The 26,234-nt window shown below is 41.0% G+C and overlaps 1 pseudogene; it reads right to left on the bottom strand.

Annotated features, from left to right (window-relative positions):
* Positions 1 to 11,847: 11,847 nt before the first annotated feature.
* On the bottom strand, positions 11,848 to 15,096 carry LOC131572582 (hyaluronidase-4-like; annotated as a pseudogene).
* Between the last annotated feature and the right edge of the window lie 11,138 nt (positions 15,097 to 26,234).

Below are 26,234 nucleotides of genomic sequence, written 5' to 3'. Positions count from 1 at the left end.
TGCTCAGATGTCACTTATCTGATCTCATCTGTAGCCATGAACATGAAAAGAAATGCCAGACTAAATTTTCAGACAGAAAAAAATGAGCATGCTTGCAGAAATCCAAGCTAATCCCAGCCAAATGCATTCCTTCATAAATGAAAATTATTATTTTTTCTGTACTCTATATTTTGCCAGACAGCATCGAAGGAAATCCTCCAGGTATTGAAAAGCAACAATAAGTGTGTAGGAATTAGCAAAGCTGGTTGCCAATACACCAGGCAAGGAGCTTACTGATGTCAATCAGCAAGCAGCCCACAATCTCTGGGAGCAGAGCAGAAGGGTCACATCTCCCCGAGGTCTGGGCAGAGCGGCAGGCCAGGGCTGTGAGCACACCCTGCTCAGTGCTGCACCCCAGTCCTGGCTCACAGCCAGTCCCACTGCCCTCGCTGCTACAAAGCTGCCAAGTGAAATTGTTCCTCTCCAACTCTGTTTGCCAAGATTGCACAGGACCAGTCATGCTGATTGTTCATTATAAAGCCCTAATATATGTTTAATGACAGCAATTTTATTTTTTTTTTCAACGCCAGCTGGTATTTTAATAGCCTTAATAATAGCACATATTAGTAGCATTATTACTTGTTTGTGTAACACTCCACCTTCACTGTGCTACGCCAGCAGGAACTAATGAATGCATTCTAGGAAATTGATCCACCTGAAGCAGATTTCTTTGAGTAAAGCTTTAACTTCAGGGAAATAGGATGCGAGCTTGGTGTGGGAGTGGATAGGAGAGAGATTTAAAGCTCTTTTTTGGATTTATAGAATAGCTTTCAATTCCTGCTGATGCAGAAATCAGTTTAAAAATAGGTAATTCCACCTGGGCCATTTGTGTGCCTGCTGCTTCAGACTCAGCCAAGAGCAGCAGACCTGCTGAGCAAGCCAAGCTGACGAGAGGTAGGAATCCAAGATGGGAGGATGCCAGTGTGACATCTTTCAAACAGTCTTTCCCATCCATCCTCCATATGACTAAAAAAATTAATAGTAAGAACAGACTAAATAAACCATATAATTGGGCTATGAAATCAGGGGTTTCTGATGAAAGCAGCTCCATCAGCAGCCTCAGATATGCAGACATTGGGAAAAAGAAAACCAGGCCTAATACTATTTTAGGTCCTCTGTTTGGCCTCAAATATTTTGCTTTACTCAAAATACCTTTCAGCTGCAGATTAATGTATGAAGTTGGCAAGATAAAATACTAGGCATATAGACAGAAGAAGCAATTTACAGCTTGCTGCTGAGATCAGGCCCAGCCCCTGGGCCAGTGCTATAGCTGTAAATGATGGCAATAGCTATAAATGTTTTCAAGCTGTTACCCAAAAGATGGTAGTAAACACCTATGGTAGACATCAGGACTTGGGTGATTCTGCAGAGCATCAGTCGGAGCAGATGTTGGCCAGAATTGTGCTGAGCACTTGTTCAGGTTGGGTACTTGACTTCTGCTATTTGTCATGTACTTGGTTCACACACTGAGCATAGGCACCCTGACAATCCTACACAGATCATCTTTTACTGGCACTACCCTTCTCCCTATGCCTGCTTAGGAATCTGGTTAGCATCAGAGAGCTGGTGCTAATTTTAGGCACAGTTACACTAAGTAGGTCCTCTCTGGACTCACAGCAGCTCCCAGAATGGTTTGTGTAGAGTATCATTTTGACGCAGTCACTCAGGCTCTTCCTTTGGATCCACATTGACATCCAATCCTTTCGCTTTTCCTACCTATCTGATAAGAGAAATGATCCCAGCACACAAGTCCCATATGGCTGTATTCCCCTTTCCTGCCCTTTCACGTATTTCCTGTCTCCTTCCTCTACTGCCCTAAAAGCACAAGACCATAGCAGCTACTTTGAGGAGAACCTGTAATTGCTGCCTGGGCAGCCACTAAAAAGATCGAGACAATTTTCCTTGTCAAAACTCCACCAGAAAAGCCAAGGACTGAACTGGCAGTTCAATGCTATTTTTCACATGCCAGATGAAGGGTTTTCTAATTGATTAACAATTAGCCAGTTCTGAAAGACTTAGGGTCAGACTCACAACTGGCATAACTCAGAGAAATCCCACTGAAGTCTCTGATTCATTTTCCAAATGGTAAAAAGTTCAGCAGGAGCTTTAAACTGTCAATGTTATCCATCCAACAGCTGGCTAAAATTCAGAAAGATAGCACATTTTCTGCAATGCTCTTTGACATTAAGTATTCCTTATGGGACACTTATAATCAATACAAGAGACGAAGTGAAAATTTAGGGGTTAAAAAAAATAAAACTCAAGAAATCATGTATCTGATAAACATAAGTTTTAAGAATAAGAGTCAAAATGCAGAATCAAATTTTACGTGTTTACAGATGAGTGTTCGTTATCATGATGAATCACAACTAAATTTTAATAGTTCTTCTGTCTCTTGGATGGAAGTTTGACATTCCTGTCAAAGTGACTGGAAGGATTTTGCAAGCTGTTGGTAGGGGTGGACTGCATCCCTTGTGAAGCCCAATTCCCCAGCAGGTGTGGATATTGCTTGTGCACACAGCACAGTTGTTGCATTTTGTTTCCTTTCTCTTTTCAGTTCTGCTTCTCAAAACGTTCAACTCATCACTGTTCCAGACAAATGTTCTAATGAAACTAAAGGCCCAGGAGCTGAACAAACTTGGGAGAATTAGAGTGGCAAAAGAAAATAGGGAAAGTTCCAGAATCTGCCTTTTCTCCTGTAACAGACAAAGACTTTGTCTCAGGAGATAAACAAACATTGCCTGAACTTATCAGGCCATATCTTCTGGGAAGTCTAACAGCAGGTCTTTTTGGAACATCCATATAGATTAGAAAACTTTTGTAAACTTGGTAATTCTGAGGGCACTTCTTCCTACATTTCCTTCAGCTGCCTGACAAAACAGAACTGGTTTGGGGCTGCTGCTCTTCCTGTATGCATCTTATTTCTGGACATAAGTAAGGCCATACTGTTTTCTCTGTCTGCTTCACATTGTTGGACAAGCATGTCACTGCTAGTGAAGTCTGTATTATATCAAAATATGACAACGATATATATGATATTGAGTCATAATATTTAATTTTACAGGCCAGAATCCCTAATAATCATTTAGATAAATGCAAGACCAGACTGCAAATTACATATTTTCTTTAATCTTCTATTTATTTAAAATAGAACAAAAACCACTGCTGACATTAATACAATCAGATACCTTTTAATCTTTACTATACAATAAATCACAAGGCAGAATATAAAGAAATATAAGAAAATGTGTATTATTAAAATAAAAGCACTATATTCAGGAAGTGGAGAAGAGGATTTTACCACCTATATGAGCACCCACTTCTTCCATCTCAGGAGTTACTTGTAAACCTTTTGTACTTTGTTGTACAAAAAGTTGCTTTATGTGAATGGTACTAAAATCTGTACTGCACTCTAATAAAGAGTGGTTTTCTTGGTAGCAGAGGCGTGTATTAGTTTTTATTTCAGAAATGCAGTCTTTTAAACTAAGGACTTTTCCCCTAAATGCTCAGCTGCCATCCTTCCTCCCACTCTCTGGGAGAAACTCACCGTTGTCCCATTTGTTTAACATAGATGGCTCTGACAGATACAGCAAAAAGCTAGGAAAGCCTTTGCCTTCAGTACTGAGGCCATTTCAATGAGCTGTGCCTGAAAATTTGGAAAAAGGCTGGGCTTTACTTTGCAAATTCCATGTGCAGCAGGAAACTGCAGAGCTGCTCCAGCTCTAAACAAATCTTCAGGGAATAAAAATGCTCAAGCCTTCACCAGCCACATCCAGTGAGGGTTAAGAAAAGAGCCACATTTTCCACGCTTCTAAATACCGAGAAAGCCACATTTAGTTGAGACTTCATTTTTCTGTAGGCAGTTTGTAGTTTTGTATGGAAACTGTGAAAACTGATCTGAGTAAGCAGCCTCATTGGCTAAGTTAGAAAATGCTGAACTAAATCTGGAGCCCAGTAGAAAATTCAGGTACCAATTCAGCAGGTTAGGGTTCAAGACATTATAAGATTTAGATGTAATTCTGTAATTTTCAGAATGTGGCATTCCTCAGTCTTCCATCAGTGGAGCACAAGGTGGAAGTATGTGTAAAAAGAGAGAAGAGATACATAATTTGTTCCATACTCTCAGTACAATGACACTGGTGATTAAATTATTCAATATAAGCATAAAATAATCAGTCACAGTTTAGGGTATGAGGACTCAGATCAGTAGTTACTTTTTAATCCACTCTACATAAAAATGGTAATAATAGAAACAAACTCCTATTAATCTGACTCATTAGGTGTACTTAGGAGCCCTAGTCCATCAATTTCAATGTAGAACACAATTAAAAACGAATATGAGATGCAATCTGTACAGTGTTTAAAGTGCTATATTTAATAGTGTTATTGCTGAGTTTAGGCATCATTTCAGAGAGTTAAGCACCTGAATTATGCCAAGGTAAATCTACTTTGCACTTGACTGTCAAACTGATTTGCAGCAAAGCCCCAGCCTGGGATTAAGATCAACATCCAGACATCTGGAACTGGTTGAGTGATAAAGAAAAATCCTGACTGTAATATCAATCAGCAGAAATGGGCAAGAAGGTGCAGAATTACCCTTCAGCTGCCTTGAGGCTAAGTCAAGAAAAATAATTTAATACTGAATAAGGCAGGATGGTTAGGATGAGGGCTGCCTCCACTGGATCAGAATTTCTGATTTAATTTGTAACACTAGCTGAACCTTGCTGTCACATGGATCTGTACCTCCAAACTGGCTGAACATACAAATGGGGTTTGTCTGATTGGATCTACATGAAGAAAAAGGCCATGAATTTTACAGCCACTTCATGTTATAACAGCAACCAAGTGCCAGTATCAAACATCTGTCCTTTTCCAGGATGAGAGGAAACACAAGAAACAAGAAGATATCTTTGCTAACAAAAGCTGGTGGGAAATGCAGAACACAGTGCCAGAGAATTACTAAAAATGAATGGTCCAAATAACCTGAAATTTAGAATTAGTATCAGATTTCCCATTTGTAAGTGACTCATAGAAAAGCTTGGGAGGGTGATCAGCAGGTAATTATGTCAGAGCAGCTTTCCTGCCATCCTGTTCTCATTCCTGTCTACAAAACTATTTCAGTAACCTTGGTTGCCTCTGCTAAAAGATTAGATGTGCTGAAAAGTGTGGCTGGTTTCAATTATTAGTGAGATACTAGCAGATCCGTATCTGTTTGTTAAGTTTTTGGTTAGGCAAAACAACATTTAAATTATTCTCATACCTTATACGAAAAAGTATTGTTAAAATCCAAATCACACTGGATATCTATGTTTTATCTAAATGCTCAGCAGCTTATCAAAATCTTTACCTTATTTGACTAACAAGCACTTTAAGATATTTCTGTGTTTAGGTGTCTATACATACCTCTTTAAAACATGCTTTTGCTTGCAATGCATGCCTTCTGATTTATTTTAGGCATGTTCTAACATGGAAGAGACACCTGTCAAGATCACAAGACCCTCTGGTGTAACTCCCTGGGAGACACCCCAGCTTGATGCTGGGCCTACTGAAACCAAAGCAGCTTACCGTTGACTTCACATGGCTTTGGATCAGACCATCAAAAGCACCAAGAGGGTCCTGTGCTTATCTTCCTCCTGACATTTAGTTTCATGTATTATTTCCACTTGATACTGCTAAGAAATGTTAAGTCTCACAAACATGAAAGAAAGAATCACAGTTTGTACTATAATAGGAGAAAGTATGTTTATTATATTTAAAAGGATCCTTCTCGTGGATGTACAGAGATTACTTAATATTATCACTACCACTCAGTAGCTATAATAACGCAAATTGAACTTCAATCCACTGCAGGAACAAAAGTGTAGCTAGAATAAATTTTTCTACTGTCAATTTCATTACAACACGTTGCATTATGTTCCACAACCCACATTACAAGTTTTAACCATGCAGCTGCTGAGAGCCCGGGTGCAGATTTTCAGGCCTGTTTTGGTATCTAACTCGTACTATAAAAAATTTAGCCACTGTACTGGTAACGTTTGGTATGTCTAAATCTTAAGGATATAGGCACTGAGAGAAACCCATGACGTGAAGTTTAAGGCAACTGATTCTTCACAGGATGCTCTATGATGGTTAGATCCCAGGAAAGAAATGTGCAAATGCCAGCACATCAGTTAAAGATAGCAAAATGCAGCCAGCAGGAAACGCAAAGAGAAGAAAACAGTAGTCCAGAAAGTTATAAAATTAGAAATCAGAAATTATCTTCACAGGAGAACAGAAGAGAAAGGATTTGATCTCAGAAGTGGAGCTGATACAGATGTATGGAAATGTATCTCCCACAGCCTGTGTCCAGCCTCAGAAGGAGAGCGATGCTAGCAGAGGCGTCAGAAGGAGCGCCTGGTCAGCTTTCCCCATGAGAACAGACCCCGTTGGTGGGGCTTGGGGAGCATCTCTTCACCATGCACATCCTCTCACACAGCAGATCCAGCTACCTGACCCTCACAAAATCATCTGCTCTGCCAAGACTGCTGAGATAGAAACCAGATAAAGCCCAGTGGAGGTGCTCTCCCACCTAAAAGGTGAGCTACAAGTTTAGTTGCCCCACTTCAGTGGATATATTCAGTGGGAGAAATCTGGGCCTGCATACCAGGATACCTGGATAGACATTTATACAGGATTCACTAATGTATTACAGACAGTTGAAAATTTATCATATTCACGGAAGATTTTATAAAATACTGTTTCACTGCCCTGCTGTTCAGTTACTATGAGTGCAACTGCCTTTCTGTAAGATGTGACCTTAATGGAGACAACAAGAAGAGTCAAACTAACATCTAATTCAGTGCTGCTCAGAAAATATTGAAACATTTTGTTTCCTACTAACATGTACTTCAGTCCTACAGCACAAGCAAAATGTCAAATGAATCATTTTTACACCCTTCCTTTGAAAAATCCACCACAATCATACTCTGATTTTTAAAAAAATGCATTTGTCTGAGAAAGCCATTCCATTTAAAAAAAAATTTAAAAATCTCTAATTTTTCTCACTATAAAAATATGCTTCAGAAAAATTTTGGTAGATATCTTTAATTTATTTTTTGAAAATAAATAGCCTGAATTTAGTTTATATTTTTTTTCTTTTAAAGAAGGATGATTGTAAAGTTAATTAATTTCTTATTGATTGGCTGTGGTTTGTTCACAGCCTCTCCTAACCTAAATAGAATCTAAAATATTTATTTCTACAATGGAATTCTGTTAAAAAAATAATGAAAGTTCTTCTCACTTGCCTTCAAGAGCTCTATTAACATAATGTTTGTTCAATGCACAATTACTTTTCTAACATAGTTATTACAACAATAACTCACTGAGGATGTATGAGGATAATAACATATGTTTAAAGAAGGAAAAGCTGCTAAGAGGTGCAAATTCACAAAGGTCAAAGCCCGATGGGATCTTTAAGGTTCTGAAACAAAAAGAAGTAGTAGGAGCAGGTGGGAGTTGGATGTTATGTTGCAAATGTTTGCCTGGATCAAATAGAAGAAAAAGCAGAGAACTCAAAACAGGTCTTACTGATCCCTGTTTTTCATATGGCTATTTGTCTATTTTTTATCCAGTTACACATATTCTAATACAAATACATATATAATACTCCTGCCTCTAGCACTACTTACTAATTTTATTTTAAATAGCCATGGCTTTAAAAAACACAATTTGTTTTGGAGTAGAATATATGCATTCTTCTCTCAGTATATATGCTAATATACTAATACTTTTTCTTCCTCAGCTCCTGACTGTTTTATTCCCGTTTATCTTGTGGAGGACTCAAAGCATGAACACCTTCATCACACTGACCATGAAAGAGGAAAGTATGAACTTGAATTCACTCAAATGGAAAAGAAACTAAGAATCTCCCTTTATCATTCTTTTCCTGGGAGAATGGTCTATCTAGTAGGGCATCCAGTATGATGTGGGCAGACTCTTCCTTTCTTTACAAAGGAGAAAAGTGACCTTGTGCTGTTTTATTCAGAAGCAGCAGTCTTCTGCTGTCCTGGTGATACCTGATAGCTGAGCAGAAACCAGACTTCTAGACTGCTTAACAGCCTAATCTCAGAGAATGAGATTGAGGGCCAGACATGCTCCTGAAATCTGGGCATTTTTGACTCAGCCTCCAAGGTGCTCCCCTCTCTCTCTGTCATTTATGGACATAAAACATCAGGGTACAGCTGCAGGGTTTGGATTTTGTCTGGGACAATGATACGTTCAGCCCCCAGCTGCAGAGCATGTGAAAGTTTCCTTGGATCCACTCTATCTTTCCTCTTGGCTGACTAATGCCAGCCCTTTGATTAAGCAGTACTTTGAGAAGATAACTGCAAATCTGGGGAAGACAGTCTGCAGAGCTCCCTGAATGGTCCTCAACAACTTTAACTTCATCACAGCCAGTTCCTTCATAGCCCTGACAGCAGAGGCAGACATTGTCTCTGCCATTATTTCTAGATCTTCATTCGATGTTTCTCCTCTCACAATAAATCACTGGTTCTCAAGACATCTATCTGGAAGGCCTTTAAATTGAAGTGTAGATAAGTTGAGGTTCTTTGCCCACATGATGCATTGTCCTGACAAAGATGCCTCCTTCACACCTCAGCTGCTGCTGTGACATTGATAATGTAGGGCTCAAATTCAGAACGGATGAATTTTTGCACTTCTCTGCAGCTGCTCTGTAAAAGGTAGAAATTTTAGTTAATATGAGACTACACCCTTTTTTCCCCTTTTACATTGTAAAAAATAAGCAAAATGTAAGGAGTCTGCATTAATTAATTAATCTGGGATAACATAAATTACATTAATTTAATAAATTTAATTTAATATAATCCTATTGAGGCAAAAACTACTTCAGCAACTTACATTCTCCAGGACACACCAGTGTGTAGATCTTTCAAGAGGCCATGATATATGCTAGAAAAGCAGGTGATGTCAGTGTGGCTGTGTGGTAAGACTGTGGGTGTCTGGAGCTGATGGGGAAGCTCCAGAAGCTTGCCTTTGTCACTTGACTGGGGTGGAAGGAAGTTCACCCTCCTATTTGTATTGATTCTGACAGAGACTACATCCAAATGTTTAAAAAATTGGCTGAAGTAATTGAATTTCCTGAGGACAACTGAACACTTATTTTCAGCCATTCATTCTCATGCTGGCTGAGTTTTCTATACTGTCTGCCAGGAGAAAAACAGCCCAGAACACCCATTTCACACAGCTTTAAGGAAAAAGTCTTTTTTTATGACAAAGTTTGATATGTGGCTTTCTGAAAACTGCAGGACATGGCAGAGCCTCAAAAATCAATCTATGATTATAACGTGGCTAGGTCTGATATGTATTACAAAACCTCTCCATCTGATCTTAACAGCCTGCTTTATTTTTCTTGCCCACATACAAGGACAGTTCTCATAGCCTGACAAATTGCAGAGCACCACCAACTAGACCTTGTCTGGTGTGCTAATCATGCTCTAGATAATTTCCTAGTGTTTTACCCAGCTGGAAGGGAGTTTGACCAGGATGATAACTACTGAGGAACAGTCTTCCCAAATGCCTGGTATTAGCCATTGGCTTCCTACTACTGGCTGCCTATGAGCCTCACAAGAGGCTTGTTCGGCCAGGAAGAGCTGACCATGTTCCATGTTTTCCTGACTGGAGGACAGCAAAGGCTGGTTAAGCAGTCAGCTCTGCTGGTGCTAAGTACTCAGGACTGGTGCAGTCAGATACTCTCTATTAACAGGATACAAGGAGGCTCTTACACAATGCATTAAAGTCAGGCCAAGGTTTACCTCTAAAGAAGTTTAATTCATACCTCACCAAATAACAATGCCTGCAGCTCCCAGAGCATTCTTCCCAATAGTGTTAAAAACATCTTGCTACAGTGAAAAGAGTAAAGATATCACTGTCAGGTTAATTCAGCATTTCACAGCCTTTCTAAAGTAACCCAGTGGTATGTTATGTGGCTTTCTTAAAGTCTACGACTTCATTCTCATCCACATGAGCTATATTTTATTCTGGATAAAGGTTTGCTGTCTAGACTACAATGAATATTAAACTAAAGTTGCAAACTTAGGTACAGGGTGAGATGTTGGTAATAAGGAAGTGAATTAACTGGGGGGAAAAAAAAGCATTTAATCCACTTTGATGCAAAAATTTAATTAATTAATTAATTAATTAATAACTCATTTAATTAATTAATTAATTATTTAATAACTCATCAATTACTAGAAGCAACTTAAATCCTTTCATTAAAGTGGGATTTTTTACACAAGAATTTCCCAAAACGTTGCCTCAGTTCTATTTTTGTTGATACAGGGAAGCAGAGAGCCATTTTGTTATATCAATAAGTTGTTTTCCAGTCCCTTTCCAATTTGAAAGCTGTGATTCCAAAGGCATGCATTGTTCTTGCTGCTTTCCCTAGGAGCTCACTCAGATTCTTATAAAAACCTAGAAAAAGCAACCGCAAATAGGTTCACATTATGGGAGGGAAATATCAGGATTGTGCAACTTTAAATGAAAGAGAAAATGCAACACTTGGCGAATTTTAAGAATTTCAGTTACAATATTCTTTTAAATTTATATTCTTTCTAGTTTTGTTCCAGAGAGATGTCTTTCACTGACCTGATCACAGAGCAGACTGTAAGGAGAAGGTATTTGGTGCTCGGATATTTATCCTTAATTTGAACCATGGCTAAGGATCAGCAACAAGTGAATTACTATGCCATAAACACAGAATTTGAAAGGCCATTGATAAGCAAGTGACTCCCTAGACATCACTGAATTAGGGGATGTACATCAATAATTGACTTGATGTGAAAAAACTTCAGAGATATGTTGCCTGAAAGGAGAAAAGAGGCAGGAACTGGGCATAAAATGACAAAGAGGATGCAGCAGTTATTGATGTCTGTCTACCCTCTCCTTGCAAAGATAAGGAAGAGCAAGCTAAGTAAAAGTACCAAGACAGGTGTCTCTGTCTCCTTCAATGTCCTCAAGACCAAGAGAAGCGAAGCACCTTGCTGGGAAGTGCAGTGGGTGAGTAATGGCAGGGATAAGGGAGTGGTGAGACCTCACAGGGGAGGGAGCTAATGCTCCTTCTCAGACAGGATGCCAACTTCAGATTCAGTACCTGGGATGAAAATTCAAACAGAGCCTTGAAAAGCAAATGCAGCTCACTTGCTAAACTCTGAAACAGAGAAACTGAGGTCTGCTGGTGGTGCAGTCACTGTCTACAGGTGAGAACAGGACCAGGGCAGTGACAAACAAATCATGCTGCTATTTCAGAGGAAGTCTACTGCCCTCGTGCATTCTGTGAGGATGTCCAGAATCACACAGAAAAAGGCCTAGGGTAATGGTCCTCTCTTAGAAATACTGTTCTCTGTGTGTTTGTATGTGTTCAGCAGATGGGAGCAGTACTCCTCTGTTCTGGGGCACCATTGGCCTGGACCAACATAGGTATTATGGGACTAAATTAAATGGTTTTGAGGTGGAGGCATGCAGAAAGACTGCTGGTTCCAATTTTCCATCCTTATGTACAAAGAACAAGTTGCTAACATCTGTGCCTCAGTTTCCCTTCTAAAAAAAGGGCAGGGAGTGATTACTAGTGATTCGTGATAGCATACCTGACCATGAGGGAGGATTAATGCATTAACAGACTCCAATGTACTACACCAAATTTCTGAAATCCTTCTAATCAATTCAAATGCTCTCTTGAGTACAGCCTAGTTAGGAAGTAAAGCAAAAAATAATAATTTTTAAAAAGAAGATATTCAAAGCTGTGTTTTTCCTTCAGAACATTGCGCTCTTTAAAGCATGTGGATAATTAGCATGAACCAGCAGAGCTGGCCCAAGTAGGAGGTTTTCCATCCTGATGCACCATCTGCAAGAATGGTTAAAAGGATAAATGCAGCCTACATTCTTCCAGCAGAAACTTTCAATACACAAAACTAATAAAGGTTCCTCTCTATAGCCTAGTCAGGTATACACAAATACAGGCAAAGCATAATCTTGGGATGCCATGGAGGAATGAACCCTATGGATTCATTCAGCCTAAACTGAGAGAAGTACAAAATGTTTTTGACTGTTTCCAAGGGGTTTCTAAATGTCAATGGAAAGATACAGGGCTGCAAAGCTATTCCAGAGACTGGAAAATTCATTGTTCCTAAAAATATCAATCTTTGGGCAGAAACCAATATAGCTCTAATCATGGAAACCGTAATCATGACAGTCAGGGTATAAGTAGCATTCCCACAGGCCCTTTGGTTTGCTTTCCATTGCTTCATAAAAGTTTTTTGCACTTTTTTCAAAGGAAATTGTTAACATCCAAGATTTAACATCATTTGCTGAAATATTCCCTTCCATTTCAGTGATGAATTTCCTGGACTTTCCTCTGTAGATATCTTTTGCGCCACAGCTGCAGGCCCACTAAGGTCTCCAAAGTGCTCAATCTGTAACTCCAGACTGCTCAAACTGCTACTCCAGTGAAGACCTCAGCTGGGATGTAACAGTTAATGCCATGCCTTTTTTTTCTGGATGGGTTTGAAAACCGAAGTTTTAGGGTATGCCACCATTAACTCAGATTTCCTGTAATGTGCCTGCCCTCTTCCTTTAGCTAGGGGGCTTCAAATCCTGTAGAATATTTTCAAGTTCAGTGCATCATACCTCAGGAAGCACAGTTCTGTCAGGCATTCCAGGAGTCTTGAAAGGCTTACTCTCCCAAACTGATGGTCAGGCTGATTTCAAAGCAAGAGAAGTGCAGATGAGTGGTATGTGCAGCCATGCCAGGGGAGGAAAAGTGAACAATACATAACTGCATTCTGTTTCAGGGAAGTACTTTCGTAACATAAGAAATTACATTGGACAGATCTCCCAGTTTGTCTGTAGAACATAACAGAAGAGCTATCAGTATTTATTCCATATATAAATATATGAATTTGCATCAGTCAATTCTAAGGCATCTACCATGCTAATACTGCAGAAACAAGGTGAGCACAATCTAATCCAAACAAAGGGGAAAATTCCCAGCCAAAGTGGTGTAAGTCTGGAAGCCAGCATACTTTTTATGTTTCCAGCATACTGGAAGCCCACAGCTACTTTTCTCATCAATTCACCGAGGGTGTTGCCACCACTTCAGTGGGCCCCAGGATATCTCAGGGGCTGTGTCTGTTGCAATGGAAAGCCTGATGAAGACATGGTTTCCTTATCATTCAAGCTTTCTCAATAACAACCAGAGTAACTCTAAAATCAAACCTTGGCTTTTATCACCATCTTCACAATTTAGTGAACATCCCTGGAGTGTCTATGCAGTGCCAGCCAGAGACACTCCAAATAGCTCTAAACAAGCACACATATCTCATTGTCATTGTGCAGTACCATAAAGGGATCCAAGTTCAAACCCTTGATAGCAGTAAAGCAGATACCTGAACACTTGTTCTGAGCTATTTATTAGCCTGGCTACACTATCACATGCAGCTAGTGCCTTCCAGACCATGTCTGATATCTCTGCACAGCACTGCAGTGTGCAATGTGGGCTTTGTAGCTAAGGCCTGTGCCACTGCCACAAGCAGCATCATTAATCACAAGGTCCCTACAGCAAAACCTACAAACTTATATGTAAGAGAGAGAGAGTTGTATCATTTTCCAGCTCCAAGATCTCCACTGCATTCAAAACCCTGGGAAGATCCCACTCACCCATACAATCAACCATCATGGATTTGTATTTGAGTTCTCTTGTTCTTCTTCCTCAGTCTTAGCCTACTTTTTTATCTCTCCTGGGATTGTGACCTACTGGAGGTGAGAATCATGGGTGTCATATGGGCAGCCAGGCTTTTAGATGTATACTGCTGGGAACAGTGTAGCTATGCTATCCTTCCTTTCTCTCAAGACCGAAAAACAGTGAGGAATATCTACACACCTGAGGTACTTTTATGGGCCTCCCCAATCCCACATTTTTCTGTTTTTTTAGGGTAGGCCTAGCATAACCTAATTTCATCAAAACCATCAGCATCCAAGGTAACCAACCTAGGCATTTTTAATAAGCCTTTGATGGTTTTAGGGTATAGTCTTCTGACAGTGTGAGACACCAGCTTGTTTTACAGCACACAAGGTGTGCCTGTTCCTCCTGCTGACCAGGCAGGCCATACACAGGACCAGTGCAGTATGGGGCAGACACTGCAGAATTCAATGTTTTGCCAGAGAATCTTGCCCCATGAGACTCACAGTACATAGCAAACACAGGTTTCCAAACTCACTACCCACATACCCACAAGTGCCATACCAGCATTACTGAGCTTTTTGGAAAATAGTGTTAAAGAAAATTAGCCTGATTTTCCTGATCATCTCTCAGAAGGCATATACTAGAAATCAAACTTGGCAAAGCCACGCCGGGCTTGTCAGCATTAGAAGGAGGCCAAACTGAATTTCTCACCAAAAGTCTGCACAGGCAAAGCTGGAAGGTGAGCTTGCTCTTTTGAGGAGACAATCAACAAAAGGACCACCTTCAGAGAGTCAGGCTGCCCCACAGCTGCAGAGAGATGGAGAAAAGGGACAGGGACCTCCTGCCAGCCCAGCAGCCCTGCTCCTTACACCAGCCCATGCCTGGGATCAGCATGTACTTCTGGCTTTCCAGGAGGGTGCCATGAAGGCTGCAGCATTGCTGACTAGTGGCTCTGGCAAAAAAAACAGAAGGAAAATGCAGACCTTGCTGTGCTGGAGCACTATTGCTGAGCACTGCTCTTGCAGTTCCCAGAAAAACTGAGCTGTAGCAAAATCCTGCCAGAGGGCAGCAAATCCTTACAATTTTTTGTTTCTCACATATTGCGATTCTGAACTGCAGCAGGCTGAGTTTTCCCCGTGGGAGCTGTACTACCATCCTGCCCCTCTGCTTCCACGTTTGTACAGTCTGGTCCAGGGAGGTGTCACTACCTGTGCTGAGCGCTTCCTCAGGTGATTTAGGTCCCATTCCAGGGAGTGCTTCCCTGGCAGGACCTCTGTCACTTGGCACAAGCAGGCCAGTGCTGTGCACTGGCAGGCACCCATGCCCTAGGCCACCTCGTGGCATCATACCAAAACCCAGGGGGCTCACCAGAGGCTGCTCTTCCTGGGACCTGCCTAGCAGTGGGATGGGGGAAGGCTCAGCTCTCCCACACCGTGGGTCCGCACACCTCCCCTCAGGCAGGACTAGGGCACAATTAACCCTAGGCTTTACTTTCTGCTGGATATAATGATTTGCTGCTCCAAAGTCCTCTGAGCTGCCACATGGCAAAGTATCAGCAAGCTGAAGAAAATAACAAAAATAAAAACCAGCACCAACAACTTAACAACCACAAATATATAATTATAGGTTACTGAAGACTGCAAGGGAGTGGAAGACCACCTGAGAAAAACCTTTCCTGGGGAACTTAGCACAGAAAGAAAGTTGTAGGATCTCTATTGCTAAGGAGGAAACTGTTGCTCTTTTTTATTCATTGACTTCTGACTTCTAATTTTATTCCATTGGCTGCATTTAACCACACTACACATACATGCTCCATCTGAGAGCAGTCTCTGAAGTCACTTGTTTGCAACATGCAGAAAGGATGTGCCCAAGCACTGGTCAATATTTTTTCCCTTTCCCTAGATTTTTCAAATTAGCTTCCAGTTGTGCAGGATTTCTAAAAATGATCCTGCTCTTTTTTGCTTGGTATTTCTTTCACTTGTATCTATCACAGTTGACAAAACCCAAAATACCCTTTCTGCTAACTAGATTTTCCTTTGGCAAGGGGACCACAGAGGCAGCCCTTGTTAGTGTCCAGCTGACTGTGAAAATGCAGAGTCGACAGCAATTGCCAATACAGAGAAAGTAGAAACTGTGTGTCTTTAGTAGGCAGCACAGTTCTAGCTAAGACTAAGCAAAATCAGCTTTAAAAAGCCGGTTCTGAAATGAAGTCACATAGAGAGAAGTACTTGAACCAGAACAAAAGATGCTGCTGAAAAAAAAATAGCCAGTGAAATGATAAGAAAATGACTAAGCATTCACCAGTTGACATAAACCCTGTATCTCTCTCCCCCGATTAATCTAGAGCACAGGAATGCATTTTCAAGATTTGTCATCTATCTTATAACGGAAAACCGACTCCAGTGATGTTCCACTATTCATATCAAGGGATTAGAAAAATTATGAATAAAGAGGGTATTTTCTTTCTACAATAATGTGGCATTGAAAGGGCACAACCTTGATGGGCTTAAGCCAGGCTGTTTCAAGAGGCAAGACAGTTTCCAAATACTCTTATCAAAGACAGGAATGTTTTTTGAAAGAAGAATTCTCACACCCACGGAGATCCAATAAAATCCCTGGATTTTTACAAAATAATCCTTTTGTTGGCTTTTTATCAGCAAAGCTAAAGTTGATACACTCAGAAGTCTGATGATGGAATGAGTGTTTTTTCCAGTGGAAGTCATGCTTTCAGCAGTGAGCCTTGATGTCTGTGCTGGACCCAGATTTGGTGGCAATGTACTTAAGGGGCTGGTGACAAAGGAAATGACCACAAGAGCCACAGAGCCTGCAGCAGCCTCTGGGGGATGGGGGTATGGCAGGATGCACTGCTGCTGTCTCTGCCTTCCCTCATATGCATGGGGGCTTATTAGATCAAGGCAACCTTTAGTGATTTGCCACTGAGATTCTGCAGAGTGTCTCTGTTATGTTAGTAAATGCAGGGGACGGAATATACAACCTACCAGGTAATAAAAATGGAGAAAATAATGATAAAAATGGGTGATGGATAATAAAAATGGACCTCATCTCACAATTACCTGCCTGTGACCCAGTAATAATCATTGCTGATTATATCCAAGACTCAAACTATTTTAGTACAGTGCTTCACTGATCCTGATGAAAGTGCTATAAAACCTGAGCAGCATTAACTGCTGAGGGACATTTCAAAATTAGGGCAGGGCCTCCTCAAAATGCTACTAATTCAAGTATGAGTCTGATGCAATAGAGCTATTTCCCTAGCACTGTGAGGAATGAGTTGAATAATGAATCAAAAGTTAAAATGCTGAATTATGTGAGGGCAATTTTGTAGTAAAATTTAACTTATTTTGACTTCTGTGGGACTTTCAGACGTAGGAGATCACATTTTAGCAGACAAGCGACAGCTGTGCATTGGGCTCATCTGGACAATCAGTTGGCCTCTATCATCTTAGCTCCTTTTGCCCCTATAATGAATTTTTCTTATTATTTATATGAAAATACATGCATTCTGGTGGCATACTAGGTAGCTGAACTTCTGGATCTAAAAAAATGTCCCCCACTTCTTGCTGCATGAATGTCTCTCATCTGTATACAAATCACACCTGACAGTGGTCCAGCCTGGGAGACTAGACTCCTGCTTAGTTTTAGCAAGAGGCAGATGGTCTGATAGTTTGATTTAATGGCCCACTGAAACATCCATAGAAGCAGTCCTTATGGTTAGCTTGTGCTTTCTTCATGCTCTTGATGCCAGTGCTGGGTCATTTTCTGGCATACACTGAAACAATCACAAAACCTCTTTGGCCCATGCCCAGCCTCACAAGGTGCTCAGTGGTCAATACCACAGTTTTCCACCTGTTTTAAGCCAAAAGGTTTTCCAGAACTTGCCTTTTCCAAAGATGGTAGTCTTTACACTTGGAGCTATATTTTGCATGCTTACACTATAAAGTCAGCACAGTGGCCTGAGTTTTAAAACAGCCTGAGTGGGCTGCATTGCTACTCAGTTGTCTTCAGGGGGTATAGCAGATTAGAAATTATATGGATTACAGCATGTGCACAGCCAAGAAGTTTCACATTCTTTGGGGGTACATCAGCCTCAAGACATAAAAACTGTGTTGAGGGGCTGGCTTCAGCTATCTGCAGGATGCCCAGGTTTCCTGTCACGCTGCGCATTTACCTGTAGTTCAAAATACCCAGACTGCAAAGAGCAGGAGATGGGGCATGTGCACAGAGGACCCCAATCCAGCACAGCCAGACACCCGACTTCAGGCTGAGTTAGGAAAAATGTAGGAGCCCATTTAAAAGCATCAGAACTGCTTGGGCTCTCCCTCTGCCTCTCTTACTCCTCACAGCATTTTAAAATGAGCTGAATTGGTTCTTTTGAGAAGCAGCCTTCCTCTCTGCCCACTTTCCTGATGCAATTGTAAGGCAAATCCTAACTGAAAGCTGAACCAGTGATGCTTAATGTTCAGAGCATGTTCTTCTCATAGAAATTAAACAGGAGGCTAGCCCTGTGCAGCTGAAAGGAGCTGACTCTCCTCCCACTACCCTTCCTGGGGTCCAGCAGAGTTAGTGTGTATTTGAGGTAGGGAAAGATTGGCCCCCAAACTGAGCAGAACAAGCACCCACATGCACAGTGGAATGATTACAGCTTGCACCGATCACCAGAAGATATGGGTGACATTCCTCTCTTCCTACTCCTACAGAATAGCTGTAACACCACAACAACAACAAAAAAAGCCCACTAGATTTTTTTCATCCCCACCAGCTGAGCATTAGATTAGAGGTAAATGTTAGTGTTGCACAAAATACAGCCATTCAGTGTTGTCAGTCTAAGGGATTATTGCAATAATTTTGAGCCAGGGGTCATGTAAGTCTTGGTAAGCCTCTTGTATGGATGGAGACTTGGAACAAACCTGACGAGCCTCTCTCAGTGGCCATGCCCCTGTGCTGCCTTTCCATCTGGCTCTCATCAGCTGTCACAGGACCTGCTGCCTCACTGCAAGGAGCACTGAGGGGATATTTTGAGGAACTGCTACTGACAGTCCTTACAGCAGCTGGTGGGTGCTGGGAACTAATGGACTAAGGCCAGTCTAAAAGGAAAATTCCAAGGGTGAACAAAGCAAACATGAATATTTCATGCCTGCTTTTCAGCTACTCCAAGTCTGTGATCATGAACCATCTTACAGCAGATGAGGTTGTGCCCCTTTAAAAGTGGAGAAATCCAAACAAAATTGAAATGGGAGATTGTTTTCTGATGAGGTTAATGTGAAAAGTGAGGTATCTCTACCACTCAAATTAGCATCTTCAGTGAAATCAGGTAGGCTTATTATTAGTTTTTAACCTAAGTATGCTCAGACCTGAGAATTGCTGCTGAATACAACAGTGATGCTTGCACATCATTACTCCTTCTAAATTGAGGTGTATCAGTACCTGAATTCTTATGGGGGCCCAGAGAGAGTTTGTCTCATTCCTCCCTACTTCTAGGTCTAGAAAAAATGCCCAAATTCCACACCATAATGTTTGATGTTAGACACTTAAGAAAAGAATACTTGTCCAAGGAGCAGTCCAAAGCTTCCAAAGGACTTCACTGCCTGCCTGGATTAATTAATCCCATGCAAAGAGCATCACTGTCCATTGTAGGTACTCAAGGTCTCAAGGTGGGATCTTTGAGCCCAACTCAGTTTTACAAAGCTTGAGGAAGCACCTTTGACATAGCAGTGAGTGGCCTGCACTGGCCCAGCCTCTGTCCTGTCCCTGCCAAGGCCAGTTTGCGTCTCATCTGGGGCCAGTGTTTCCCGACCCCTGGGTCCCACTGGAGGACAATCAGAATCACCACTAGGGCCTGTGGTGTCCCATGCAGGGAAATCCTGTATCAAAATGCCCTGCCAGTGTTTGGGTATTCCCAAACGGAGGACAAGACAGCCCAGCAAGGGAGAGGCAATACCAGACATGGGCCTTTTTTAACACTCCCACGGGAGCCATGTGCAGAATGGAGAGGCAGATTCCCTGGGCACTAAAATGCTCACTTCTCCCCATGATGGGAACAGGCAAGTGCAGCACACATGGAGTTCAAGGGTAAGAACACAGGTTGAATGCAAGTGTCAGCTAAAACCCCCAGCTGTCCCCCGTGTATGTGAACCACTGACCATATTGCTGTCCAGGAGGGAGGCTTCAGCCCTGAAGGGTTTCCACAGCACACAGGGCAAATGGACACAGAGCCAAGGTAAGGAGCACCTTCAGCAGAGGGAAAAACTAAATGCTTTATGTTCTGCCATGCAAACTCAGCTTTGGAAGGAGCAATACAAGAAATGCTCTTAATAATCTGCTGTCTAATTGACTGAGAGGGTTATTACTCCCATGAAAACAAACATCATTTTTCCAAAAATTGACCACAAATATCAGACTTCTTGACTGTCTGAGGAAAAATAGCAGGAGTGATGCTCTAGGCTGCTTTGTTTTCATAGACATTGGAGAGCACCTTAAATAAAACTAGGAAAGTTCTTGCTGTAATGGGAAAATGACAAAGGAACTCTAACTTCCTCTGAGAAAACAGGCTGCCAGTGTGTTAAAATATCACCCTGGTCAAAAAATAAATAAAATTTTTGAAGGGGCCAAATTTAATGTTGAAATAGAAGCAGACACGTAAGTAAAGTTTAAAATACTGTTGTTTGAAATTATAGAAGTCTGCTTATTTTTATCCTGTTAGATGCTGTTAGCTTCCTGTATAGAAGGGGTTACATAACAGACATAACCCATGCAGCAGCACAGGCCATACATGCCAGGCTATAAGGTTGTGCAACTGCTCCAAGCTCGCTCCTGCCAGGCAGAAAAACAAAGTTTCACACCCCTCAGAACTGTTCTACTGTTTCTGAGTCAAGCTCACAGACACATGCATTACAGTATGAACATGCATACTGTCATTTACATTTGCACATGGATATATATGGATATCAACACCCATTCACATAGCCCCTTATTTTCTTATTACAGCTTAAAAAAGGTATTCCTTGAATCAGAAAAATGCCACCGTGGAATTACTCTGTTGACATTCAACAAGGGATAATCTCATATGCTGCAAGTGTTAAAAGCAGCAAAGTTAACTCTTTAGGTTATATCAAGCTTAATTTGGGAAGCTACCAAAGGAATTCTCCTCTCTTTCCTAATGGGACCTCTAGCTGCTCCTTACTGCCTCATGCTACGGTATATGGAAGGCACCCGGTGCCATGGCTGAGTGAGAACAACTCAGGGGCTTTAAATTCATCAAGCAGTATGCAACAGCATTGATTTTCCTTAGGCTTTTAGAAGGATAGAACATTTGTATCTGAGAAGCTGCACTGTTCTCAGTCAGTATGGTTCTTCAAAGTGTACAGAACTATAATTTCCTACTTGTTTTTAGAGTAACCTGTGTTTGCAAACACACCCACCCTCTGAGTCTGGCACAGATTGACAGCAAATTAGTTTTCCTGAAAGGCAAAAAAAAGAGAAGTTGTGGCTGCCACAGTATCTTAAGCAGATCAAAGTTTCCTTGGCAAAAAACTTTCATATCTATCCTTATTGTGCATGATGTGAAAATTTAATTAATTATCTACAGCAAATGGTTTCAGTGAAAAACTGATATAATTTTTAATTTAAGCAACATTTTTTGAATCTTAGAAAGGAGTTTTAAAAGAAGATTTAAAAGAAGTATACAAAAATGTATTTATGTGCAGCATTACAAATCCAAACTGGTCTGAGATTTCATTCTGTTGGTTTCATTGGTGAGAGCTATTAGCTCCTTTCTAAACAGTCCTATCACTCCCATTTTTACAATGCCACTGACCCTAGCCAAGAACACTGCATTTGGAAAAAGCTGATGGAACACAAAAAAGCCACAGGATTATGTTCAGCCAGGAAGCCTTTCTCATCTTTTTTCAGACTTAAGACTCAGTGGCAAAAGGGTACTTCAGAAAACACATTAAATATCCATGCTCTTCAGCTGGGCCACGCCAGGAGAATTTTGCTGACCCTGACTTTGGCATCTTGAGAGGCACCGAGGTCTGGGCTGATCACTGCAAGGAGCCCTCAGTTTTTGGGGAGTCCAGCAGGTGCCCTGGCATGGCAGTATCCCCATCCTTGGGTGGATGTGCTGCCTGCTGTCCACGGGGGCAGGGAGGAGAGCAGAGGAAGGCACTGCCCTTCCCCTGCCACACAGACCCAGGGCACGGGCTGGGTGAACCATGACCGATGCTGCCAGCTGCTTACCAGCCACCAAGGCTGCTTACTCACCCTTTATTGTCTTGGGTGACAATACTCAGCTTATGGCTTTGTTACCACTTCCTTGTGGGTTTTGTACACTTCCTTAGCCCTGGCTCAACATTATGGGCAGAATGATGTGAGTCAGATAAAGGAATTAATGGGACTTTCTGGAAAAAAAAAAAAAAGAAAAGAAAAGAAAAGAAAAAAAATTACATTGTGGGAAAGCACCTGTATTTTAACAAGAGAACATTTGACCTGGAGGATTTCCCAGTCCAGATCAGGTCAAAGGCCCCTGAGCATCTGTGCCAGCAGAAGCAGGGAACAGCACAAATGATGGATGGGTGGGTGGGTGGGTGGGTGGATGGATGGATGGATGGATGGATGGATGGATGGATGGATGGATGGATGGATGGATGGATAGATGGATGGATGGATGGGAGTGAGAGGAAAGTTTGACAGTGGAAAGAAGATGCCAGAGGCACCTAAATCTGATTAAGTTGGAACCACAATCCCACACATTTATCAGTCAAACTGAAGTGGAACAAATGAGTCCAAGGCTTTCTATATTTTATGAGTTGCTCAAAATAAAAATTTATTAAGTGTAGCACCCAGCGGTGGTAAGAGAGAAATAGGAAATTAGCATAATACTTCCCCAAATTTCAAAGGTTTTGAGTGCTAAATGATAAAACTTGATAAAAACTGAAAGCATGTCAGTGTGTTGGCATTGCTTATCCTCAGCTAATTAAAGGAGTCTACAGCTCACTGGGAATACCAGGGGTCTGGGTCCATGATCATCTTGAAACAGAAGTGGTTCAGATAAAATAAATCAAACTCTTATTTCTGTTGTCTCTGGAAATCAATATCTATTTTCTAGGATCAACTATGGTTTAAGAACTGATTCTAGATAAAGACATCATCATAAAAGCTCTCTTCTTCTTTAAACTCTCCCTTCTCCAATAGTTGTACTAGAGACACAAGCGAGATCATGTCTGGATTGAACTGTACAACCTGTATTAAGTGAACCAATTAGTTAATAGTTTAATTTTAAGAGTAGCATTAATTTAAGGGAGATTAATTTAACTTGTTACCAAGGGTTTGACTATATTTCATGTTTCTACATGTGTTGCATATTGAGAGACTGCCAGCTTATTCACGACCCTTCACAGAAGTAATTGTGAATGCCGTTTATTTCTATCTTTAGCACACCTTTTATAGGGTTCTACAGGGTCTGTGGGCTAAGCAAGTTACCATTGGCTAATACACACAGGTTTACATTCCTTCTCTTATACACAAGGATATTGTTTTGCTTTACTCTCTCTTCTGCAGGAAGGTTTCAAGGACTTTAGCCTTTAATATCACGACTTATTTCAAAGACTGGTTTGTGCAGACAGGCCTTTACTAAATATAAAATATATCAACAGGTGCATGCTCTGTGGTCCTGCCCAGCATCAGTTTCCAGCCAATCTGGCATGACCAGACCCTGGATTCTCCTAGGTAAAGGGCACTACTGCAGCACCACACAGTGACCCTCTCCCAGAAAGTGACCCATTTGTGCAGCTAAGGAATCAAATACATGCTAACTTTGGTACTGGCTGGTGTAGTTGGTGGTCCCACACAGGGCCACTCAATACATGAGATACCTTACATTCAGAAGTGCAACTTCTACTTGTCCCCAGTCAGCAGCAGAGCTACCTCCAACTCCACCTCTTCCAGGGACACTGTCATATGGTAAATGGTGTTTTCTTCACAAAAGAAAGGGCTCTAACTTAGTGAAATAGAAAATAAATTGTAAAATTATATTCACTTAGATACTTGATTCCTTTAATAGCTGTTAAGAAGCCTAGACCACATTCTGATTTTGCTCTTCTACCTAAGACAACCTTGTGATGCAGATGCAGAACTGGGCTCGCAGTTCTTCACAGAAATATATGACCCAAATTCAAAAACCTTTGTGTCCAGATAGATATACTACCACAGACACTCACACACTCCGTGTGAAATTGTACGCTAGGCTAAAGAAGAACCACTGGACAAATTCAGACTTGACATAAACTGACAGAGCCTTATGTACAAGTCTCTACCAGTGTTTCCTCACACAGCATATACACCACAGACTGAATCATGAACATGGACATTTCACCCATAGAATTTGTTTAGTTTGCAGAAATTTCCCACAAAGTACCAGAACTTTAGCTAATGAAGACCTTATGTCAGTTTAATTGAATTTATGCTGCCCAAATAAATAGTATATTTAAGTTTCAACATCATTTATTCTTATAAGCATACAGGAATAACGAAAACACATTATGAAGTGACAACAGAACATATTATAAACACATTTCACTGACACAGTGTATAAGTACTACAATATTTTTACTTCAGCTCTATAGGACAGCATTACACAAACCAGGAGCATCCAGTTTAAATACAGACCAACACTGGTGACAGGTATTTAGTAAAACTGGGCTAATAGTTTCTGTGCTCTCAAGATAATAAAATCAGTGTAAGTTCCCTTGAAGTTTACCAAAATATGAACTGGATAAAGAAGGTAAAGCAGAATATGTCAATAGATATAAATATTTTATAAGGTAAGCACAATAATTTCAATTTAAAGGCTTGGATCTTAATAGCTGTCAGATTTTCTAAACTTCAATTTTAATCCATCCTCTCCCCCACCAAAATAAGGAAGTTTTTTACCTTTATTTTTGCTGTCATCCATTGCTGTTACACATTACAAAGCAAAAGGTCAGTGGCAAAGCTCTCCTGGAGCTTTTCAGCACATGACATTACAATGACTCAATATAGGCCCCAAGTCACTCAGTCTCAACTGAAGTCTGTTCAATTTCAGCATCTAGGTTTAAAGACAGCCTTAACATCCACTGCAGGGCTGTAGTGAGTTGGATCTTTGGTTCAAGTGAATCTGAGCATCACCTTTCACACCAGCTGTTAATCTGGTCTGGGCAAAACAAAGATAGTTTTTGTTATGTAGGGTTACCATGAAGAAATGTTCAGAGATAAGGAGATTACAGAGAATACAGAAGATTATAATTCATAAAAACATGTTAATGTTTAAAGTAATTTAGGACAGTGTCAAGAAGGGGGCCTGGATAAGAGCCAGATTCAGACTGCCTTACACAGTTGAATATCTTCTCCATAGAACCTTTCTGATTTTAGTCAAACTGCTGCAGGATTAGGGCACTGTGTAATGTAAGCAATGTAGTCAGGCCACGGATGATCAATATAGACACTAGTATGGACAAAAAAGAAGTTTTAGATTCACATGTGAGTTTCTTATTAATGTCTGTGTTCATGATCTGGAACAATACTCAGTCCAATGCATCATACAAAAACCTCAAATAAAATTATTTTAATAAGTCAGAGTGGTATAGGAAATTTCTTGGGTTTGTCTTCAATTCAGTGAAGGCATCCATTGTTTGTTCCATTGAAAGGCTATGTGGAAGACAGATAGGATTTTGATGGAATACATTTGTTCACACATGAACGTGAATCAATGAATAACTGCAAACGGGCATGGCACAGCCTGACAGAACAGCGTGTTATGGATGCTAAATTAACCAGTAATCAGTAGTTCATTAAGCTATACCACCTTCAGAGAGGTCCCCATCTGAAGCCAAAGGCTTCAAGCCAAAATGTTTCAATGAATGGAGTTCTTCATTTTCTCCTGACCTGCTGAGGGAAACACACACTGACAGTAGGATCTGTTCTCATTTCCCACTCCCTGACCAGCCAGCAGAAAGCAAAGACCTGCACCAGCTCCAAAGGCAGCAGCGATGCCTCCTTCCCAAGGGGCTGGGGTGAGCAAGGAAGCTCTTCCCTATTTCCTGCCCAGGCAGAAGTTCTGCTGGCTGCCAGCTGCCAGCACTGCTCTCAGAGCTCAGAATCCCCTCACCTAAAAGTAATTGAGAGATGTTCAGACAGACAGTATCTTTGAAACTGATGGCGGAACACTAATACTGGAAATACTGATACCTCTAGAAGTAGCATGAATCAAATATAAATTTTTAAAGCTGTGTGCTGGTGTATAAATCTACACTTTTCGCATTGTTTGTGCAGAAGCAGTAGGATCAATGGATATGGCTCTGGGCACAGTGCAGCTGCTCACACAAGGTACCACTTGATTTCAGCAAGAGCTGCAGAGAACAGTTCCTAATCCCTGGTCCACGAGACTGTCCTCACCAACATGTTAAAT

The sequence above is a fragment of the Poecile atricapillus genome, chromosome Z (genome assembly GCF_030490865.1).
Source record: "Poecile atricapillus isolate bPoeAtr1 chromosome Z, bPoeAtr1.hap1, whole genome shotgun sequence".
NCBI classification, from domain to species: domain Eukaryota; kingdom Metazoa; phylum Chordata; class Aves; order Passeriformes; family Paridae; genus Poecile; species Poecile atricapillus.
This window is presented reverse-complemented; position numbering and strand designations above follow the sequence as displayed.